The sequence below is a fragment of the Schistocerca gregaria genome, chromosome 3 (genome assembly GCF_023897955.1).
Source record: "Schistocerca gregaria isolate iqSchGreg1 chromosome 3, iqSchGreg1.2, whole genome shotgun sequence".
Lineage (NCBI taxonomy): Eukaryota > Metazoa > Arthropoda > Insecta > Orthoptera > Acrididae > Schistocerca > Schistocerca gregaria.
In genome coordinates, this window is record NC_064922.1 from 510,957,887 (window position 1) to 510,982,160 (window position 24,274).

Genomic DNA, 24,274 nt, shown 5'->3' on the forward strand with positions numbered 1-24,274 from the left:
AAAGTCATCAGAAGATCAAAACAAACTGCAAAACGATTTAGAAGAAATATCGGAATGGTGCGAAAATTGGAAGTTGACCTAAAATAACGAAAAGTGTGAGATCATCCTCATGAGTGCTAAAAGGAACTCGTTAATCTTCGGTTAGACGATAAATTAGTCTAATCTAAAAGCTGTAAATTCAACCAAATACCTAGGTATTACAATTACGAACAACTTAAATAGGAAGGAACACATAGAAAATGTTGTGAGGAAGACTAAGCAAGGACTGCGTTTTATTGGCAAGACACTTAGAAAATGTGACAGACCTACTAAGGAGACTGCCTACACTACGCTTGTCCATCCTCTTTTAGAATACTGCTGCGCGGTGTGGGATCCTTACCAGATAAGACTGACGGAGTACATCTAAAAAGTTCAAAGAAAGGCATCACGTTTTGTATAATCGCGAAATATGGGAGAGAGTGTCACAGAAATGATACAGTATTTGGGCTGGACATCATTAAAACAAAGACGTTTTCGTTGTGACGGAATCTTCTCACGAAACTCCAACCAGCAACTTTCTCCTCCGAATGCGAAAATACACTCCTGGAAATTGAAATAAGAACACCGTGTATTCATTGTCCCAGGAAGGGGAAACTTTATTGACACATTCCTGGGGTCAGATACATCACATGATCACACTGACAGAACCACAGGCACATAGACACAGGCAACAGAGCATGCACAATGTCGGCACTAGTACAGTGTACATCCACCTTTCGCAGCAATTCAGGCTGCTATTCTCCCATGGAGACGATCGTAGAGATGCTGGATGCAGTCCTGTGGAACGGCTTGCCATGCCATTTCCACCTGGCGCCTCAGTTGGACCAGCGTTCGTGTTGGACGTGCAGACCGCGTGAGACGACACTTCATCCAGTCCCAAACATGCTCAATGGGGGACAGATCCGGAGATCTTGCTGGCCAGGGTAGTTGACTTACACCTTCTAGAGCACGTTGGGTGGCACGGGATACATGCGGAAGTGCATTGTCCTGTTGGAACAGCAAGTTCCCTTGCCGGTCTAGGAATGGTAGAACGATGGGTTCGATGACGGTTTGGATGTACCGTGCACTATTCAGTGTCCCCTCGACGATCACCAGAGGTGTACGGCCAGTGTAGGAGATCGCTCCCCACACCATGATGCCGGGTGTTGGCCCTGTGTGCCTCGGTCGTATGCAGTCCTGATTGTGGCGCTCACCTGCACGGCGCCAAACACGCATACGACCATCATTGGCACCAAGCAGAAGCGACTCTCATCGCTGAAGACGACACGTCTCAATTCGTCCCTCCATTCACGCCTGTCGCGACACCACTGGAGGCGGGCTGCACGATGTTGGGGCGTAAGCGGAAGACGGCCTAACGGTGTGCGGGACCGTAGCCCAGCTTCATGGAGACGGTTGCGAATGGTCCTCGCCGATACCCCAGGAGCAACAGTGTCCCTAATTTGCTGGGAAGTGGCGGTGCGGTCCTCTACGGCACTGTGTAGGATCCTACGGTCTTGGCGTGCATCCGTGCGTCGCTGCGGTCCGGTCCCAGGTCGACGGGCACGTCCACCTTCCGCCGACCACTGGCGACAACATCGATGTACTGTGGAGACCTCACGCCCCACGTGTTGAGCAATTCGGCGGTACGTCCACCCGGCCTCCCGCATGCCCACTATACGCCCTCGCTCAAAGTCCGTCAACTGCACATACGGTTCACGTCCACGCTGTCGCGGCATGCTACCAGTGTTAAAGACTGCGATGGAGCTCCGTATGCCACGGCAAACTGGCTGACACTGACGGCGGCGGTGCACAAATGCTGCGCAGCTAGCGCCATTCGACGGCCAACACCGTGGTTCCTGGTGTGTCCGCTGTGCCGTGCGTGTGATCACTGCTTGTACAGCCCTCTCGCAGTGTCCGGAGCAAGTATGATGGGTCTGACACACCGGTGTCAATGTGTCCTTTTTTCCATTTCCAGGAGTGTATTTTGTTGACACCGACCTACATAGGGAGGAACGATCCACCAAGACAAAATAAGGGAGATCAGAGCTCGTACGGTAAGATATAGGTGTTCATTCTTTCTGCGCGCTATATGAGAGTGGAATAGTAGAGAATTGCGAAGGTGGTTCGATGACCCTTCTGCCTGGCACTTAAATGTCATTTACAGAGTACCCATGTAGATGTAGACATGTAGATGTAAAGGACATGAGACATTACAAGTAGCAGACGAGACTTGCTATTTGGGCAGAGAGAAAGGGTATGAAATACAAACTGATACCAACGGGAGAAGCGTATCTGGAAACGTAATTTTTTGTCTCGAATACACAAACGGCGATCGAAAGTTTTCCTTTCGTAGGTCGTAAAGTCCAGAATCCTTATGACAGTCAGTCAAAATCGGCGTGAGCATCCATTCAACGCACTAGCTCGAAAGTACACATTTTCTAAAACACCGCGTTCTGCTGCGTGGAATAAGTCCGTAACTGCCTGCTCCACTTTCTCGTTCGACAGTAATCGACGACCCTTCGACGCCTTTTTTAAAGCACGGATGGCGTGATAATCGCATGGAGAGAAATCGGGACTACAGGGCGAGTGTCCAAGTGTCTCCCACTTGAGTTGACGTAACTTCTGCGTCACAACATTTGCGATATAGGGACATGCGTTATCGTGAAATAGCGGCACGGCTTGTCGCAGCTTTCCCAAACTTTTCGTCTTATCTGTACGTCGTAATTTCTCTAGCGTTGCGCATTGCCCTTCCCCTTTGATGGAGACACCAGGTTCCTTCAAAACAATAGGCTATAAACCCCTGTAGTTTAAAGGCGGCCGGTGTGGCCGATCGGTTCTAGGCTCTACAGTCTGTAACCGCGTGACCGCTACGGTCGCAGGTTCGAATCCTGCCTCGGGCATGGATGTGTGTGATGTCCTTAGGTTAATTAGGTTTAAGTAGTTCTAAGTTCTAGGGGACTGATGACCTCAGATGTTAAGCCCCATAGTGCTCAGAGCCAATTTTTTGAAAAGTGGACAACGAACAGTTCAGTCATGGAGATAACAGAGGCTTTTAAAAGCGGTGGTACAGAACAGTGCCGAGTATTACATCGGTAGATCAAATAACGAATGACGACTTTATTGGTTCGGAAATAAGTGTTCCACAGCTATAATTTGTTTTTATTTTATTGGTGTATTTTTTGTTGATTGCGACTAGTTTAAGGATCTCATCCAGCCCCATTCTGACGAAATGCATATATAGAAAAACAAAAAGCTAAAACAATATACCACATTGATTAGACTAGAATTATTAGAAACACGAGAATGTTTAACGACGAACTACAAGCTAGACAGAATACGGATACTGGAAGAAAGGGTTATTAGATAAATAGTGTGTGCTACACAAACTAGAGATGGTTGATGTTAGGAAGCGGAAGAGATCGAAGGAAATATAGAGAAAGTATCAGAAGTAATGGCAAAGTGAAGATCAATGTTCTTTGGATGCCTCCACCGAACGATTGACACCAGGCTAATGAAACATATATTGCTGTAATTTTGAAAAAACAAATCAACTATACCTAAAAGATAAAAGAAATAACAAAGGACTAGAACGAAATAATATCAAAGACTAGGAAAGAACAGAAAGAAACATTTTTAAGAGTAACATACTAACTGTAGAAGACTTTCAAGGCACAAGAAATAAAAAATTGAAACAACAGGACAGAAGAACGCTAAAGATAACTTGAAGAGGAGATGAAGGAGTTCTGGAAAACCAGGAAATAACGAAGAGGGAGAAGGAACTGAAACTGAAGTTGTTTCGTGATCCTGCTTGCTCAATACAAAGATTTTTTAAAAGTGTAACTGTCGAATCTTCTTCTTTTTCGCCATTTCCATGTCCATACGGAATCCCTATTGTCAAGTGGGTTTTGGCAGTGTTGGTGGCAGTTCGTGGCCTGGATGTTTTTCCTGACGGCACCGTTCTCCCCCCCCCCCCCCCCACCCCCGGAACGTAATCTGTGGTACTCAATCTGCTTGCGTAAATCCCAAGTACAAGTGTTACAACGTTTTCTAAATTTTTGCTTAACGTATAACTGAGGCGGGACATAGGTACCAATCCGATATTTAACTGGATGGACGCGGGAAAGTACCTAAAAGCCACTTCCCAGATGGCCGTTTCAACATTCCTCGTCATTAGTCCATGAAGATGATTCGATACGGGGCTGATTCAGTTTCCTGAATCCAGGGAGTAGCACTTTTAATTTGCTCGCCTCTCCGGGCAGGTCAGTGTGTAACTGTGGAATGTTTAGTAAAAAATAGAGAGAGGAAAAAAATACGTTATCAGCTGGTGGACAGGCCAATAAGAATCCCCTCCAAAATAAGAAGGAAAGATTATGACGAAGGAATAAATGCTTAGTGGAAGAGAAAAGAAAAAAAAGGTGCAATGTGAGTAAAGGAAAGGCTCAGTAGATAAGTCACAGCCTAATGCATCAAGGAATAGTCGATTTAAAAAAAATTAAAATTAAAACAGCTTTGGTCGCAATAGAATATTCATAAAAAATGGCTACCAGTTTCCGTCAAAAAGCGACCATCTTCAGAACCTGTCCACTGAAGTGTAAGTACAATATCGATTTATGGGGAAGTCTAATTTAAACAGTCCATGCAAGATACGTAAAGTGTGACCAGAATTAAAATAAGTAACACCCATGACGGCAAGTGGTGACGGTGGACAAGGCGGGTATCGTAGAGGCACCAACTCAACTGCTGATTAGGGTAGAGCGATTGTGGGTTAAGCACTGGATGTTCCACCCACCTCTTGTCGCATTACGTCGGTAACAGCCAATTAGGCATATAGTACACAAAAAGCGTTACAAATAATGGAGAGATAAAAAACTGTAACAAGTTTAATAAAAAGTGTATATAACATCACATAAATGACTGCTACATAAATTATATTAAAATAGGTGCAAGAGAATGTACAGGAGAATAGCCAATTGAAATTGGCTTGTACGCAGATTTCCTCTCTGGGCATTTGAAGAAAACTCGTAGAGCATAATCATAGCAACATTACATTAACTGTTCCACTGTTATTATTAAATTTCCCTCTAAATCTACAGTATACCGTACTTACATTTCAGTGCATATGGTCTGAAGACGGTCACTTTTTGACCAGTTTTAATAAATGTTCCATTGTGATCAAGCCTGTTTCAATTTTAATGTTACTCCACTGAGATAGGTTTGTTATTCTCCTTAAAAACGCTTTCAAAAATTACAAATCGGCAATGCACGGAAGTGAGAGGGGCAGTGCGGGAGGCAGGTGAGGATAAAAATTCTAGAGGAAGAGCAAGATTTAACTACAGTAAGTAGTCAAGGCACAGTAGCCTCATGCTCAGGGGACGAGCGCAGGGGGGCAGAGGCACGAATCTTGCCTCGCCGTTCTAGGCACGGCGCTAGTGGAGGCATTTATCCTTTGCTTTCCTCTGGTCTGTTTTGACGTGTCAAGTGTATCTGTGTCGTGTGGATGTCAGTGGTGAGCGCTTGTACAGTGTAGTATAGGATTTGTGTTGTTTTAGATGCATGGACGCGAAGGGGTTAAGCCAGATGCAAATGAGGACAACGAACTTAATGTCGCCATCCAACAGACAGATCACCATCAACGCTGTCACTTGCCCTCCCTTCAGAAGACACTGCTGAGAGGATGGAATTTCATCCAGGATAGTTGGGCAAATACTCGTTGTTAGGAACTTCGTGCTGCTACCTCTCCATCATTACTGGCCAAATACTTGTAGTGAAAGTTCCATCCACCTCCTCAAATCGAACCGGCATACCTCAGAGAAGAGGGCCATCGCATAAGCGTGCATTAGCATCGTAGACTACAGAGGCGGGTACAGTGAGCAAGTTGAAACGGTTGTAGTTTAGTAGCAGTTATGCGTAGATGGAAAGGTTTGCTCAGGGTAGACTAGCTTGGAGAGGAGCACCAAAACAGTCCTCACACTAAAGACCGCGACAACAACACGTTCATTTCTCTCCTTCCGCCATGTTGGATATCGTCGCCTACCGATGTACGCTTCTGCTGCGTATTTTGCAGTCTCAGCCCTGGCTGAGATACAGGTTCGCGAGAGCTGCTCATTCGTATTCGTTTGTAACTTTCCACAGGCTGCGCCTTCGAGCAGTGCAGGTGTGGAAGAAACATTGAGGACAACGTGAAGGCGTCTAGAGTGCTCCACTGCCGGTATCCAGCTTCTCTGCAACATCATGTTTTGTGTTCTACTCGAATTTAAACCCTATTTCCCGCAACTCTTGGTAATTGTAATGGTAACTCTAAACCTAGTAGCTTAAAGTCTCTGGAATGGTGTCCGATTTGAAGACGTGGTGTGTATGATGCCCCAGTGTTCCGAGTAGGTCCCTCGTCTCGCGTGAATGTCGATAAGGAAAGAAAAAGAAAATATGTGTGAAATCTTATGGGACTTACCTGCTAAGGTTATCAGTACCTAAGCTTAAACACTACTTAAACTAAATTATCCTAAGGAGAAACACACACATCCACGCCCGACGGAGGACTCGAACCTCCGCCGGGACTAGCCTCACAGTCCGTGACTGCAGCGCCCTAGACCGCTTGGCTAATCACGTGCAGCTGTCGACAAGATATCTGAGCACTATGTTACTGTACATCGCGAACTAACCCACTTTGAACGTGGAACTATAATTGGAGCAACACGCATGGGAAGGAGAATATATCAGACTACATGATAAACTCAGGATTGTCCAAATATTCACTTTGCCATTTTTTTTTTACAAATCATATCCATGAATTCGTGGAAACACATTTGAAATTGAATTTTCTCGTTATAAGAGTATTGAAGGGTGATCTGTTTTAGTTGTTAAAACCATTCAAAAGCCAAGGTTAAATAAAGTGTTTTCTTTTTCTTTTTTTCAAGAGAACCGGTTTCAATAAGTAGTCTTAGTTGTCTTCTTCTTGTCTTAAAACTTTTTTTTTTTTTTTTTTTTTAGTAAAACATGTTCATTTCACGCTGAACCTTACGCACAAGATGCAAAGTGGATACAACTCAGCACATTATGAGCGTCTGTCGTCTCTAAAATGTTTGTCCAATACGCCATGTCCATATACATATTGCTCACAGACGCTTGCTACATTATACAAATACGGTACACAAAAGCACATCCGTTTACATATGCTGGACTCATACTAAACAGTGCGAATCCTCTACCAATGGCGTATAAGGTACTTTACACAATAGTGTCTCATGAAGTGGAGCATTTGACACTGTTGAAGGTGATCCGTCTATCGGATGAAGACCTTACGCTTCGCGACCCCCTTGGTGCTATTCGGGAAGAATAAGCTATGTATCGGCACCGGGTCCCTCTCTCTCCCCTTCCTCATCATCGTCATCATACAACGCTAATGTAACACAACACTCACACACACACACACACACACACACACACACACACGAGCGCGCGCGTCAGCGCGCTCAAACACAATAAATACATGTAGTATAACAGATATTTTAATGGAGCAAATTGCAAATAAAAAAGAAGCGATGTAGTAAACGTCTTTATAACTACGCCTTTTCATAGCTCTATAGACGGCTACAGTTTTCTCCTATAGCTGTTTACACTTCGCAGTTAGAAACTGTCAAAAGTGTAGCCAGGTGTCAGGGATTTTCAGTAAATTAATTCAGCTGTAGCGGTGACTTAGTGCGAGGGTAGTCCCAAAAGTATGGTCTCCTTTTTTCCGACGACGGGTGAAAGAAGAGGTTCACAACTTTCTGAACAGCATGGCGGTGAGCTGGTGTGACATGGGCATACAAAAACTGCCACAGCGCATACAAAAATGCATCGACAGAAATGGTGATTATGTCGAAAAATAGCTAAATGTTCAAGCTGTAAACTGATGTAAGCCATTGTACGAATAAACAGGTCTATGTACTTATTAAAAAAATAGGAGACCTTACTTGTGGGATTGCCCTGGTAGTAAAGAATAAATGTATCATAACTTCACGCCTTATGTGCCATTTTTCACGCTTCTCAGTGCTTGTGAAGTAATATCTCTTGATCTATGTGTCACACAGTGATACGTGCGAGTAGGCACATTTAGCAGCATACGTGGATACTGTCTGCGAATATGCTGTCAACCGCGTTAGTGGCAAAGAAGCAACAAATTTAAACTTTGCGCATGATGCATCAGTCTTTCATGCATCTCATTATTTATCACGTGTTATCTCTGAACAATGATAGGTAGGTGGTTCCTACCGCCATAGCGATTTTTGCCTGACAGTAAGGGATATGTGCACCAAATTTTGTTGTAGAGTTGTCCAATGGTTTAGGAGGAGATATGGAAAACACATACACACACAAACTTTTTACAATACATTTGTACTGCACAAGAATTTCTAGGTCAACGGTGTCTAGGTTGGATCTTCAATACAGCAGAAGTGATTAGAGACTGAGCACAAGTTCGGGCACGTTTAAGGCGGTAGTCCACTTTGAACATTCAAGAAAATCCATCTTTTTTGGCTGAAATGTTGTCTGCAATATCTACTTTATTGCAGTGTTCACCCAAGTTTGCCACAAAACTCCTTTATCGAATTACAAGATATATGTGAGAAAAACTTTCACAGGGGGATAAAAATTTTCACCATCGCGGCCAATGTGGCAGCATGAATTTCAACGAAGACCTAACAGGCGTGATGGAAATTATGAGCATGCTCGAACTTGAGATCTGATCAGCGTGTTACAGCTTCTGCACAAAAGCGCACGAAAAGCGTATCTTTGACCTGGAGGGATTGCTATATCGTCCAGGGCTGATTGGAGGTATATTTAACTTCGCTCCAAAAAAATAATCCCAAAACTTCAAAGGCGTTTTTCACGAAATCGTACGTTTCAAATTTTCGGGAACTGTAACTGAGAACGATACGTAGAGTTTTGGCCATAATTTGATGCCGTAATTCTAAATTCAATTCTCTATCAGCGTACGTGGCCGTTTTGCGATATTACAAGAGTATTTTCGGTGCCTTTTTTTCTTGTAGTTTTGGCCAAAAAATTTGACATTTATCTCAACATGACACCATTTTGTTAGACCTTAATATTTTCCAATTATCCTATGTATGCTGAAAGAAAATATACTGTAAATGACTTATGCAGAATTAATTTGTTACAGATTCGAAGCAGGGATTCTGGACTTCCCGCAGATGACCCATTTTGTGGCTGCAAGGCGGTCCTTTCATTTCGTACAGCGATTACACGGAGAGTCCGGTATGCATACAAAAATGATTCATTAAAGACAAAAGTATCAAGAATAAAACTATATTATCGGATGTAGCATTACTTTTTATTTTACGTGAAGAAATTACGAACATCGGCTGTTTTTTACGCGTTCAAAGGAACCATCTTGGCATTTGCTTTGACGGATTTAGGAAAATCAGGGGAAACGTAAATCAGTATTGTCAGAAGTGGATCTGAACCGTCGTCCTCCCGAATGCTAGACCATTGTGCTAACCACTGCTGCATCTCTATCGGTGACCCCCGGAATGATCGATAGGCCATTGTTTGAATCGCCGCCAGTTTGAGTGTGGGGCGTCAACAACCCTTTCCTACCAAGGTTGTATCAAAACAACTAACCGCTTAAGCTTCAGCGGCCTACGACGGACATGTCATCCAGTATCCACCCATGACTTCAAGCCGCTCACTTTAGTATGTTAGGAATTTACCGACGGTAGATGTTAGCAAAGAAGGGGGAGCAGAAACGTGGAAGGAGTATATAAAGGGTCTATACAAGGTACTTGAGGACAATATTATGGAAATGGAAGAGGATGTAGATGAAGATGAAATGGGAGCTACGATACTGCGTGAAGAATTTGACAGAGCACTGAAAGAGCTGGACCGAAACAAGGCCCCGGGAGTAAATAACATTCCATTAGAACTACTGACAGCCTTGGGACAGCCAGTCCTGACAAAACTCTTCCATCTGGTGAGCAAGATGTATGAGACAGGCGAAATACCCTCAGACTTAAAGAAGAACATAATAATTCCAATCCCAAAGCAAGCAGGTGTTGACAGATGTGAAAATTACCGAACTATCAGTTTAATAAGTCGCAGCTGCAAAATACTAAAGCGAATTATCTACAGACGAATGGAAAAACTGGTAGAAGCCGACCTCGGGGAAGATCAGTTTGGATTCCGTAGAAATGTTGGAACACGTGAGGCAGTACTGACCCTACGACTTATCTTAGAAGCTAGATTAAGGAAGGGCAAACCTACGTTTCTAGCATTTGTAGACTTAGAGAAAGCTTTTGACAATGTTGACTGGAATACTCTCTTTCAAATTCTGAAGGTGGCAGGGGTAAAATACAGGGAGTGAAAGGCTATTTACAATTTGTACAGAAACCAGATGGCAGTTATAAGAGTCGAAGGGCATGAAAGGGAAGCAGTGGTTGAGAAGGGAGTGAGACAGGGTTGTAGCCTATCCCCGATGTTATTCAATCTGTATATTGAGCAAGCAGTAAAGGAAACAAAAGAAAAATTCGGAGTAGATATTGAAGTCCATGGAGAAAAAATAAAAACTTTGAGGTTCGCCGATGACATTGTAATTCTGTCAGAGACAGTAAAGGACTTGGAAGGGCAGTTCAATGGAATGGATAGAGTCTTGAAATGAGGGTATAAGATGAACATCAACAAAAGCAAAACGAGGGTAATGGAATGTAGTCGAATTAAGTCGGGTGATGATGAGGGAATTAGATTAGGAAATGAGACACTTAAAGTAGTAAAGGAGTTTTGTAGACTGGCAATGGCAAGGAATAGCGTTTCTGGAGAAGAGAATTTTGCTAAGTTCCTGTATAGATTTAAGTGTCAGGAAGTCGTTTCTGAAAGTATTTGTATGGAGTGTAGCCATGCATGGAAGTGAAACATGGATGATAACTAGTTTCTACAAGAAGGGAATAGAAGCTTCCGAAATGTGGTGCTACAGAAGAATGCTGAAGATTAGATGGATAGATCACAAAACTAATAAGGAGGTATTGAATAGAATTGGGGAGAAGAGGAGTTTGTGGCACAACTTGACAAGAAGAAGGGACCGGTTGGTAGGACATGTTCTGAGGCATCGAGGGATCACAAATTTAGCACTGGAGGGCAGCGTGGAGGGTAAAAATCGTAGAGGGAGACCAAGAGATGAATACACTAAGCAGATTTAGAAGGATGTAGGTTGCAGTAGGTACTGGGAGATGAAGGAGCTTGCACAGTATAGAGTAGCATGGAGAGCTGCAACAAACCAGTCTCAGGACTGAAGACAACAACAACAGTGTAATATTGTTGCATTAATTTGTTGTGAAAGCGGTGCTGATATTCATGACCATAAAAGTGGAATAAAAGCTGTGAGCTATCTGAGGAAGTTGACCTTGCATTACTGAGCAACTGTTTCACCGGGTATCCAGTCTATCTTTACAAATTTCCAACCAGACTAACATTAATTGTAATCTTTTAATAGTCATACGAAAACCGGTGATACATATATAAAAAAGAGAATTTAAATAAAAAGAAATAAATCAGTTTATATTTGGAAATTTATTTTAACATTGATCATTGAAATTTCAGAATGTTAAACTTGAGTCATAACAAAGCTGGTGCCTTATTTAGGATTGTGAAAATGTGAGTTTGTAATCTTACGGAACACATCAAATATGGAGCCAAGATTGGGAGACTGCGTACATCACTACATTCATAAAATAACATACGAAGAACATTGAAACATATGCAAGAGAAAGTTAACCACAACCAACCGATTCAATTTTCATCTAAAGAAGTTACGTTCGTAGCGCAATCCTGTCCGTCATGTAATTACCACACACTTGTATACTAAATTCATACTAACTCTCTTTGAAATCTTCCCGAAAAGAATAGCTGAGGGCTACTTTGATAATTACACCACATGCTTCACGTGGTCAACTTGGTTTACACAAAGAGTGTAACTCCACAATAATTTTGATAATTAAAATAAATTAGACAGAAAAGCAATTTACAAAAGAAAAACCTCGAACTGGTTACTATCGTCTTGCTATTAACCTGATGGGTCAAACAATTGTATAAGCACGTGGTACTGGTCTCACAAAGTACACCCCACGTGAGTTGAACATAAAGAAAAATTGCTATATTGAAAAATATTGTTAAGACGAGACGTTATAATCTCACGCACATTCGCATTTAAGATTGATGATCTTAGTTAGAGTTTGTGATCAACACGTGGTTCCACTTTACTCACAAAGTAGTGACAAAGCAACTACTGGAAGATATTCTGAAGTTGACACTCGAAATACACTGCGTTGCAATTTAAGATAACATTATATATTTAAGAGCTAAACCTGAAATAAAGGTGATTAAATTTTCAGTTAGGCTGAACTTAAGAAATCCATTGTCCTGTCGACTTAGCTGACACGCGCTTAGCCGGAGATCTTACCACTTCAGACGCTCGCCGCGGACAGACTGACCTGCACTCCTACCAAGGGTGCTTCCGTATACAAAACGGAAGAGACCAGAGAGGCAGCTTCCTATACCAACATGACAAGGGACGGACAGGACAACTAAGGATAGAAACTTCTTTGCTTTTAGAAAGCGTAGCTACCTGTTCCGACGTTGGTCCTACTGTTCTCCAGCAGACAGGCTTGTTGCTACCATCCAGCATGCAACTAGAAATACATTTGCTCATTCATCCTCTCACACAGAAGGGAAGGGGGATGACCGTATCTTATCATATACAGTATATAGAAGAAAGCGGATGTAGGTTCCGTATGAGACTGTGTGACATGAATTACATGTAAACTGTGTTTTAATATGTAGTAGTGAGACAGATCGTTCTTGTTTATGTGTAAAAGTAACACGTTCCACTGCTCAGTCTCCTCGCAGATAGTCAGAAACGCCACAGTAAATTTAGAAGAGGAATTTATACCGTAAATGACAACAGATTTAAGAAATTAACATGAAAGGAATCCAACAGAGACCTTTCAACAGATGTTAGCAAAATATAGAAATTCCAATCTTCACGAAACTTGTTATTCAGTGTTTACTACAAATATTAAGTCTGAAGGAACAGTGACGTATGGAACAGTGACGTATGCACTCATTGCAGTGTGGACATGTAGGGATCAACATGAACGTGAGCTGTTAACAACTCTTTATTACTTCATTTTATCGGCATATTTGTACGGATGACAGAAAAGTTTGCATTTTACATCTGTCCTTCCACGCACTAAGAGTACAAAGCAAACTTCCTTAATTACGAGACTAAAAATCTTTCTACTTCAGTTGACGCGTCAGTTTAGCAAAAAAACTTCAAATTAAGCGCTACCTGCAGTTTAAAATCTCTAACTACTGGTTGTTGCTGAACATGTACAAAACCTACAAAAATATCATTTTGAACTCAGAAAGGGGAAGTAAAAAAGTCAATAAGCTGGTCCTGAATCTTCCCGTAAGTGAAGAGTACCACGACGCTGTGAAGATGTCGGCTTGAACATTCAGTCCATAAGAAATACAAATGGATATCACATACAAATACTTACGCTACTGGAGTAAATTCAAGGAAATGAATGAAATATTAGAATGCGAGTCACTTCACATAATTTTTTTTGTATTTCGTGAGAATTTGGGGAGGTTTAATTGATTATTAAATAGTGTATCGGTAATTTTCCAGGTTTTATACTACGTGCTAAAGTATTTATATAGTACAGGAGTAAATGGGACTGCACTTCTCCTATTTTCTACTTCGATCTAGCGAAGAGCATACCCTTGATACAGACTACCTCATGTCCTTCCTGCATTGTTCAGTCACCTTAATGTGGCCACCTGAGAAAAGACTGAATATGGTCCACAAGGATAGATTCATACTACTGCTAATCCCTCGTGCCATCCAGAATGAAGAGATCACTTTGGGAATGCCATAAAAACATTCTCCAGACCATAACGCTCCTTCCTGCAGCTCGGACCCCTGCGACGATTTTTACAATGGTTTCATACCTTACACGCCAATGGCGATCTGTCCGATGGAGCATGAAATGTAATTTATCTAAAAGGGCTCCCTGTCGTCACTCAGTAGAGGTATTACCGCGCAAATTCCAGCCTTTGTCGCCGATGGACAGCAGTCAGCAGCGCGTATATGCCAGGCGTCCACTGCAGGCCCATAGGCGGCAACTTTCGCTTAACAGTCATAAGGGTCTGTTGGTAGTACTGTGGTCCATTTGGGCGGTCAGTTGCTAAACAGTTGCACTTTTATTCGCCCGTACACATCTCTGCAGCTGCCGTTGACCCCTGTCATCTATGGAAGGCGGTGCCCGTTTTGACAGCGCCATTTTGTCATGCACGGTATGCTAAAACCACAGTGCCATGCTAACAGTTCACAAACTTAGCGGTTTCGAAACGCTTCCACCCCTGGGCCGAAAACAAGTGATTATGCCCTTTTGGATGTCAGATAAATCGCTCCATTCCGCATTACGACAGGGGCTGCAAACTTTCCCATGCCCCCCAGATAGACTTCATATACCCTCCACCGCTAGTGCTGCCACTCGCCGTCTATAAGTGGTTATTGCTCGTTGACGTCGAATGCATGTGGTGGTCATATTAACGTGGCTGGACCGTGTACGGATCCATATTTAAGTCGTTATTTCCTTAAGTCTCTATAATGCACGTATAGTATTTTTCTAAGTCCAATTAATTTGCGTTTTATGTTAATTTCAAATCAGTTGCTTATGTAGTCTATGGCTTTGGTTTTGTTGGGATTTCAAATCCCTTTGAATGTTGTGCAAATAAAGTTCTTGTATTGGTGACGGACGAGAATCAGGAAGCACTATTCAGAAGAACTGCAACCAGCAATCAGGTTGGCAACCATGAATCTCAAATGTTCGAAACAGTATTTGAAATGATGTGTCCCAGCTGCCCAACGCAGAAACCAACAGTTTAAAAGTGCGATTTCTAGTTCGCTAGTTCTCACAGTAAACAGCTCTTCCTGTTCATTTCTTCTGTCATGCTCATTAACAACAGCATCCAAATGATCTGTATCTATTGTTCTACGTGGAGCACACAACGTCCACGAAATACATATTTTGCAACGCGCATTACCTCCATCCAAGGCATATCTGGCACTCAGAATTCCGCTTCAAAGACACACCAACATTCGTTTCATGGTCTTCTTTGCTTCCTCAAATTTGGAAATTTGTAGTAAGGTCTAATGGGACCAGACTGCTGAGGTCATCGGTCCCTGAGCTTACAAAATGCTTAATATAACTTCAACTAACTTACGCTAAGGAGAACACACACATACCCATGCCCGAGGGCCGGCCTGTGTGGCCGAGCGGTTCTAGGCGCTACAGTCAGGAATCGAGCGACCTCTACGGTCGCAGGTTCGAATCCTGCCTCGGGCATGAATTTGTGTGATGTCATTAGATAAGTTAGGTTTAATTAGTTCTAAGTCCTAGGCGACTGATGACCTCAGAAGTTAAGTCGCATAGTGCTGAGAGCCATTTGAACCATGTGAACCATGCCCGAGGGTGGACTCGAAGCTCCGAGGAGGGGAGCCGCGTGAACCGTGACAAGGCACCCCAGACCGCTCGGCTACCCCGCGCGTCTGCACTTCCTCAGAACTTCTACTCCAATGACAACTTTCTTAGCAGAACAAATTGATGTATTTATTATTAACCATATCACATTACAAGAACACTACGTAATGTCTGCCATCAGTATAACTGCAGCCCAGCCAGTAGTGCGATCTGGCGGAGAGAGGGTGTGGGGGGTGGGGGGGGTGGGGGGGGGGGGTGGCAGTGTACCAACGCCATATGCGAGCATTACAAAAAAATTGTGTTTTTGACCGTGCTTGAGCAACATAGTCTTGAGACTATCTCATGCCCTTTACTACGTATATATTTCAATGTTTGTAGAAATAAGTTTTAATAATATGCAGGATGAATCAGAACACCACCGACAAAGTTTCAGAGGCTGTTCAGGGACACCTTCTGAGTATTCTGCTTCAAGGGACCCATTGTCTCCAGCGACTTGTTACGGAGTAATTGCAGTTTTTTTTTCTTTCTTACTCCACTTAGCTTACTATCTGTATTGCAGTGAGAGCAATGCACAACACTGCAAATGTCGACGGTATGCTCTGTGTTGTGTTTGGAAACAAACTTTTGCTATTCACTCACGGTACTTGCTGATGACATCAATGGCGCGCAGTTTACTCTTCGCCATCAAACTTGCATTTAGTACTGCAGCGCTCTGTCTGAGGTTTGTTTTTCAGGCAGAATAAGCTGTACTTTGAGAGTGACATACAGCTGTATGGATAGGTTTTGTTAATGCAGAGTTGACCAGTATGCAATTCGTATGTGTTTCGGTGTATGCAGCTGAAGAGCGGCACAACGACACATATGCTGACCTGTTCCCGCAGTGACGACTACCGATTCATACTGCTTTCGCATCTCTGCCTAACCTTCCTTGCGACCAGGCTGTGTATATTACAATCTCTTTCATTGTTCTGAGAGCACTTCTACAGAAACGAAGGTAATTGGGGCAATAAACTGAATAAAGCGTAACTACATCCTTACGCCGCAGAGTGTGCGTCGCTTATATCAAGATACTCAGAAGGTAGCCGTAAACAACCTCTCAAACTTGGTCACTGAATTCTGTTTCACTTTGTATAAACGAGAAGAGCCAAACGTTTTTGAAATTTTACACATGCTTGAGATCAATTCACTTAAGATTTGTGGAGGAAACATGAGCGTACAAGTTTTTTTCTGACGAATTCCACATCCTGAACGATATCTTCATCATTAATATCCACTGAGGTGACAAAAGTCATAGGTTACCTCCTAACATCGTATCGGACGCTCATTTGCCCGGCGTAGTGTAGTAACTCGACTTGGTGTGAACTCAACAAGTCGTTGGAAGTTCCCTGCAGAAATACTGGGCCATGGTGTGTCTGCAGAAGTCACTAATTGGAAAGGGTTGTCGGCTTAGCGTGTGTGCACGAACATACCTCTCGATTGTGTCCCATAAGTTTTCGATAGGATTCATACTGGGCGATCTCGGTGGCCAAATATTCGCTCGAACTGTTCAGAACAATTGTAGCCCGGTACATGACATCTTTGTTTGAGAACATCAAGTCCATGAATGGCTGCAAATGGTCTCCAAGTAGCCGAACATAACCATTTCCTGTCAACGACCGGTTCAGTTGGATCGGAGGATTCAATCCATTCTTTGTAAACTCAGCCCATACCATTATTCAGCCACCACCAGCTTGCACAGTGCCTCGTTGATAACTTGGATCCTTGATGGCTTCGTGGGCTACGCGTCACTCTGGAACCTTACGATCAGCTCCTACCGACTGTAATCGGGACTTATGTGACCAGGCCACGCTTTCCCAGTCGTCTAGGATCCAACTGATTTGGTCACAAGCCTAGGAGAAGCGCTGGAGGCGATGTCGTGCTGTTAGCAAAAGGTACTCCCGTCTGGTGTCTGCTACCATAGCCCGTTAACGTCAAATTTCGCAGCACTGTCCTGACAGATAGGTTGGTCGTACGTCCCACATTGATTTATGCGGTTACTTCCCACAGAGTTGCCTCGCTGTTAGTACAGACAACTCTACTCAACCGCCGCTAGTCTTGGTTGTTAAGCGAAGGCCCTTGGCCACTACCTCGTCCGTGGTGAGAGGCAATGCCTGAAATTTGGTATTTTCGGCACACTCTTGACACTGCGGATATTGGAATATTGAATTCCCTAACGATTTCCGACGTGGACTGTCACACGCATCTAGCTTTAACTACCATTCCGCTTTCAAAGTCTGTTAATTTCCGTCGTGCGGATAAAATCGCGTCGGAAACCTTTTTACGTCAATCAACTGAGCACAAATGACTGCTCGGTTAATGCACTACCCCTTTATACCGTGCGTACGCGATACTACCGCCATCTCTATACGATCGTATCGCTGTCTCATGACTTTTCTCACCTTGGTGTATAGCAAAATACTCAGAAGGTATCTCTGAAAAACCTCTGGAAGTTCGTCGATGGAATTCTGTATTAACGAAAAGAGCCAAACTTGTGCTTGAGGTCCATCTCACTTAAAGCTTTGTGGACATTGATATACGGAACTAACAGTCTATCAAATATAATCTAACCTCGTCTTACTCTTGGCACTCCTACTAAATATTGTTATCTGACTGCTTCTGTACATCAAACCCCATCTTACTTTCTTCCACTGTTTCTGGAATGAGTAACAGTAAATTTTAATCTGCATTACATCTTCGCCTGATATCGTCAGTGACAATACTATGGAGTGGGCGAGATATCTTTGTACCCCTGTAAACCCTGGTCATTATCAAATTTTACTGTGTGGGTTGGTAGTGTAAGGTGGCACAATAAATGAAGGTCAGTTTCGCACCTTATGTAAGAATTTTATACATCGCAACAGGAAGGTGAATATGACACCTAACTGAATCCCGGAGGTAATGAGCAAATTTGCCTAACTGTATGTAATGCAAAAGGGGATGACACTCAGTGGTCGGTATTAACACACTAATCCTATATAATGATTGTTCATAAGGAGAAGATGGAACAAGCAGCGAGAAGAAACGTTTTGGTTCAGTAGCAAGGGCGAGCAGAGGCAAATGCCACTCCATAAGCGGCACCACGGAAACCACTTAAGTGGCATCACAGGCGAGAGTCAACTACCGACCGACCAGGTGACTCAGATAGGAGAGAGGGTAACGGTCTGGGCCACCAGGAGGAGAACAGAAAGCGCTTTAAAAAGCTCCATTTCAGAACTCCAAATGGATATGAATAAAACCAGTGACGCATCTGATCAGATGAACTTCGAGTGGTACACATGTGAGAGACACATGTAACTTTTAAGTGGAGCAGGCACAAAACGTCTGATTGGCGGAAACGCACTGGGAAGAAGTAAAGTGCCGAGATTTCGACGCGGTTTAACGCTAGGAAACTTGTGATTGGTAGAGAGAGTTTCCAAAAAATAATAGGAACGCTCCAATTGGTCGAAAAAAGCCGTGACATGGAGAACAAAATGACCCAGGTGGGGAGACAGTTCGGCTATGAGAAAGACAAGACGGAAATTTTCAGGGACTCCTCTCTGAACTGACATCTAGTGCAGAATGGGGTACATAACGCTTTGTACGATGCAGAGGAGAAATTTGTGTGAACACTACGTTCACAGCGGCTGACCTCCAGTTAGAAATTAGCTATAGCGTTGTCGAGCTCCAATGTGGAAAAACGATCTAGCCAGTTAGTTAATTGTTCTTGCGAGAACTGAGAGGGCATTATAATATACACGCTGCTTCAGCCATGCGCATGTATATCGTCATAGTCTGAGACTGGGGATGAGTTCATGTTTTCTCGCGTAATGAGAAACAAAGGGAGAGTTTCTGCTGGAAAATTCAGCAAAGGTTTAATTAGTTTTACAGGAATTCCAGAGGGCGAGAGCAGCCAGGCAGGTGACAGCTCATTGCAGCTAAGGTAAATACTGTGTGCAGAGGTGTAAACTTGTTGGTTCACCAGCTTGCGTGCCTCCGTGGAAGAGTGACAGTTCGACGGTGTCTCAAGCACTATCACTTCGACCCTAGTCGCCAGACAGTAGAAGGCGCCAAGTCTTAACATCAGGGAGGAGGGAATGGCAGCTCGCAATGGCTCAGGCCAGCAAACCAGGGTGGCTGCTGTCTCGAAGGTAGTCGTCATCCAGCGAACAGTAGTCAGCACACACTGGCCCTGCCTCCGAACTGGCTCACTGCAACTGAATACGGGAAGGGCTCAGGAGCTCAAGTATTTCTAGCTATGTGTTGGTGGAAATGGCGTTACCCCTTCGTGAGGATGACTGAATGTAGCACGCTCCTCCAGACTTCACCATTCTTCGCCGTTCTGTGGTAACACAAATTTTCACTGAAGGTTTCAGTTCGTTACTTTCTGCAGTGTCGGTGGGCTGCAGGTCATTCTTGTGTACGGTTTAGGTGTTGTTTCTCCAGTGTGCATGGTTCGCAGAATGACGTTGTACTCCCTTCACAGTGAAGTCATACTGCCGTATTGTTGATGCGGACATCCTCTTTCACTCAGCACACTTAATACATCAGTAACGTAGGTAGGTCTAATTCATCAATAAATTCTGACGTATATGCAAAAGAGCGATGTTATCCATGGGCATGGATATCTTAAGAGAAGTGGAGAACAGATTTCTTCACCACGAGCATTGGAGAGGAGACACTTGGTCGGCATGAGAGAAGAACAGACCTGGAGAGGACCAGCAGATTCACGAGCAGACGGGCCGCTCCATGCCTGTGATTTCCCTGCACTTCGTCTCCCACAGATGATGTAAATGTTGCAGCAACGGCATGTGAAGTTCGTACAGCATGATCAGTGTATTGGTTCAGATTAATCAGTCCCTGTGTTGTGACATTTTGGCCATGATTTTGCTGTTAGGGGTTCTGTTTCGCTTCGTTCATTAACAACGATGTGTAGCAATGGCCTTTGTTGTGTGTCACTATCTGCAGGGTCATCCCTTCTGCCTATTTAACATTCTGACGCAGACATTGAGCATGAGCGTGTCCTGGCTTGCCGTGGCGCTGAGCTGGTAGCGAGACAAAGAATTTCACATACACCCAGGATATTTTTCTGGGTGCAACACTCCTCTCTCCCTTAGAAAATTCGCCCCAATTTTTTTTCAGGCTACTTCGGAAACAATATCATTAACGTATTTTCTACATTGACAACTATACACTGTAGAGGTTTTGTTATTTGGATGATCATTACATCTGAACCACAAGGCTCTTTTTTTGTTTCTTAACTCTGTGACGCTGTTTTCTATGTGTGATGCATTGAACTAATCTGATTAATCTTACGTTGCCTCTATTTATTCATTACATGGTAACACAAATTCATAGTTTCATTACGTTACACTTTCCGTTTTTTATTCATAGTGATAAGCCACTTCACAGGAACGTGATATGCCAGTAACTCATTACAGTGCACAAACTACTAGTAGAACCATGACAACACTGGTAATTGTAGTGCTTAGAATCGTGATAACTTCGATTATCTCTGTGTTGCTGGACATGCTGTAACACTTGTTCCACATAAATTTGTCCTCACTCTGATGCAATTTTTTTCACCCAATAAGTGTAATTGTTAGGTTGAAGGTGATGTTTAGGAAAGTTACGTTTTACCCAAGTAACATTTCCAGTGGTTTATCCAGCCAATACAACGCTGGGTGTGATAAACTGATTGCAGTTGTATCGGCGATAGCAGCTGAAAAGCGAAACTGCGCTCCTCCTGTATCACAAGTTGTATCGTTTATCAATGTGTCACTGTTCCGTATTTCTACATTTGTCATGAATTTGGACATTTCGTTCTCGTAATAGTTCATGATTACGAATTCCGGTGAGAAAACTAAAGACATGCAATGTGATTCCAATCTCAGGAAATGAGGCGCTTTCAGACTTTGTTGCTTCCGTTTTCCGTAAGAGCAACAGTATTTCATATGCCTGTGCCTTAGTCTGTAAAAATCTGGCTGAACAAATAGTAATGCTTTCTCTCAGACATCCTCGCATGTCTTCCAGTGACATGACAACATAAACTTCCTTCTGCTCTGTACATGTACCGACTTAAGAGAAATGAGTCTTAATCGGTTCCCTTCCTCATCTGAAAATACGTAAATATGAAAAATCAACCTTATCAAAATAAAGAACAACATAAAGACCTAATCAGAAACTACATATCCCGTGATCTGAAGGCGTAAGGTCAAATGTGTGTATAGTAATCATCAATAGGTACTTGTTTCATACCTTCCTTAGATGTTTTCTTTGACACTGGTGTAGCTTATAAGCCTTACGGCAAAGCGTCCATAGCTCTTTTGAATGGCTTGACCTTACTCACATGAAAAACCGAAGTTTTCCTTGATAATTGTAACTTAACATTTACTGACCAAGTCATTTTAATAATGCGTCATGGACTGTGGTACTTAATTCAAAAGTTCCTGATTTTACCTTAAGGCGTTTATGGATATGTTAGTAGTACCCACTGATCAAATTCTGTAATGTGGCAGTATCACTGCTCATTGCCATATCAGTTCCTGACATGCTAAAGCTTTCGTGTTGGCTCGTTTCACCCTTAGCCAAACTTCACGTAAATGTTTTGCAAATTTCTTCCCTGTCTCACAATTATTTTCAAGTTTAGGCTTTATCATATTGAAGATCTTCATATTTCTGCTGTAAACATCATCATGTGGTGAAAAACAGGTACTTGTATGAACTCTGGAGTTGTACATCGAGACTATGAATTCAACATATGTGGCCCAATCCTCGTGTTGAGTATTTATGTAGTGGCTTACCATTTTAGAAATGGTTCTATGCGCCCTTTCTATTAGTCTTTTTGCTTTCAAATGGAAAGAGTATGTTCAGAGTTTGTGAAAGCAAAACAGACGACACAACTATTTCATTAAATCTGATACGAAATTTGTACACTGATCAACAGTTAAGGTATTTGGTACTCTAAATTTGAGTACCAAATTAGTCATCATCGCAAGTGCCACTGCGTTAGCTTGCTGATCAGGAACTGCTACTATTGTTGTGAATAGCAAAAAAGGTCTGCTGTCGTCAGTATACACTTATTCTCTGCCAGTGTTCTAATAAACGGTCCAAAAACATGTAGCCCAATCATTTTGGAATGCTTAGAAGCCTCTGGAAATCTATGTAAAGGAACTTTATGATGACTAAGGTCAGCCCACTGCACACAACGTTCACAGTTTTTCACATACGTTTCTTCATTATCGACCAAAATTTTTCAGCATACCCCTATCCATTGATCTGGGACCACCATAACTTGCTGACATGTGGTCATGTACTTGTCTTAATACCTCTTCCCTGAATGCTGGCAAAACAACCATGCACGGTCCACTCTTTGTCAATCTACAGACTAAGCCGTCATTAATCACTAACTGCAGCTGCGACGTCAACGCCTGACAGTCTACGTCACACGATTGTGCCTTTTGTCATTCAGCCACGCTTTTGCCTAGCAGTTGCTGCACTTTGCTTCCTTTGCTTAAAGTATCTGGATTCATACACTTCCTACCTGTCTTATGAAGAACTTCATAGTCGAATTAGTCAGTGTGCTAGAAGGATCCTTTATTCCCAACAACCATTTTAGTGATGTCTGATCAGTTAACACCTTAAATTTCTGACCATTAAAACAGCAGCGAAAGTAGATGATTGCAGAAACAACTGCTATCTCCCTTTCTGCTGTGGAGTCGTTCATTTTCATTTTGTTTAGTTGCTTTGATGTGTAAGCTACTGGATGTGGTTTAGCATCTATGCTTTGACTCAAAATATAGTCTAGCACTCCACTGCTGGCATCACATGACAAAATTTCTCACAGTCAAGAAATATCAGTACTGGATCTGATATAAAAACTCTTTTCATTGTATCAAATGCTGTTTGACGCTCCATTAACCATTCAAATCTTGCTCCATTTCTTAATAAACGATTCAACGATTCTGTGATTTCTACAAAATTTCGGGCGAATTTTCCATAATAGTTATTTTGGTCTAGGATTGATTGTAGTTGTTTCGTTGTTTTTGGTGTCAATAATTCATACACATCTAATAGTAATCAGGGGATCAGTTTTTACACTATTTCTACTAATCACGTGCCTGAGATAGTCGACTTCCGTCTGTGCCAAATGGCATTTATGCACACTGAGCATCAAATGGCTCAAATAGCTCTGAGCACTATGGGACTGAACATCTGAGGTCATCAGTACCCTACAACTTAGGACCACTTAAAGCTAACTAACCTAAGGACATCACACACATCCATGCCCGAGGCAGGATTCGAACCTTCGACCGTAGCGGTCACGCGGTTCCGGACTGAAGCGCCTAGAACCTTTCGGCCACTCCGGCCGGCACACTGAGCATCAGACGTACTGTCTGTAGCCTACTGAATGTGTCTTCTAAACGTCTCACATGTACTTCCATGTTTTTTCAAAAACACTATGATGTCACCCCAAGCATATCATAGAGTTTTTAGGATTTAATCCATGGAATACTCTATCTAACAGTCTCTGGGATGTAACTAGTGCTTTCTTCAGTCCAAATGGCATTCTGTGATACTGATACTGGCCTCATGGTGTTACGAAGACCATCTATCTTCTGGCCTTTCTTTTAGCTGGTCATATTTGCTCCTCAGGTCCACTGTTTAGAAACACTTGCTCTGGAGTAAAGTTTCGAAAGTCTCAGTAA